This window comes from Camelina sativa, unplaced genomic scaffold (genome assembly GCF_000633955.1).
Source record: "Camelina sativa cultivar DH55 unplaced genomic scaffold, Cs unpScaffold03722, whole genome shotgun sequence".
Classification (NCBI taxonomy): Eukaryota; Viridiplantae; Streptophyta; class Magnoliopsida; order Brassicales; family Brassicaceae; genus Camelina; species Camelina sativa.
The window spans coordinates 1-747 of record NW_010924819.1 but is presented as its reverse complement, the minus strand read 5'-3'; the positions used below and the strand labels follow the sequence as shown (position 1 = coordinate 747).

General features: G+C 37.2%; 1 long non-coding RNA gene across 1 annotated transcript; it reads left to right on the top strand.

Moving 5' to 3' along the window:
• Positions 1–6: 6 nt before the first annotated feature.
• Positions 7–747, top strand: LOC104774581. Its single transcript, XR_765399.2, has 4 exons — positions 7–162; positions 247–316; positions 406–568; positions 666–747. It is a non-coding gene; the product is annotated as an uncharacterized LOC104774581 (long non-coding RNA).

The window sequence follows — 747 nt, the reverse complement described above, 5'->3', positions numbered from 1 at the left end:
AAAACCTTGACAGTGGTCATGGAGAAGCTGAAGGCCTTGCAAAGTAAGATGAAGAGATAACACCAGGACAAGCTGTAACAATAATCATATGATCAACTTCCCTATGCAAATTAGTGTTAATGCTTTTCTCAAGCATCTGCGTCTCTGTGCCTCTGTAACACGGTTTGTTCTTAATCCTTATGTTTGTTACCTTTCATGAAACTCTTATGTTCTGTTCTTATCTAATGTGTATTCTACTTTTTCCAGATGATGTCGCCGTGAAGAGCTGGATGTGCAGAGTAATGTTCTTTAGAGGAACCGCTTTGTCTGATTAACAGTATGCATCTTACCCATTCTTCTACTCTCTGATTGACAATAAATTATGCACCATAGTGATTATTGTGTTCTCTCTTGTTCCATTAATAGCTTTTGATGTGAATGCCAGTCAGTTCCAGAAGCTTAAGCATTTAAGCTTGTACTGTTATACAGAACAAGACAAGCAATACAGACCGTTATTGGCTCTTTTCTCTGCCAAATACAACTCAAAAGAAATATCAGGAGACTTTGATTGAATCTCTTAATCTTCCAGGTGGGTTTAAAAACGCTGTCTTAACTCCACTTGCATTTAAAGTTCGTATTTGTTTGTTTGCTTGCTCGTTTCTTACAATTTTTTCTTTTCTTTACAGATACAAAATCAGGAGTGGGGAGAACAAGCTCTTAATAATAGCTGGAGCTGTGTTGTCAAATCATGTGCTGAATTCATTCACC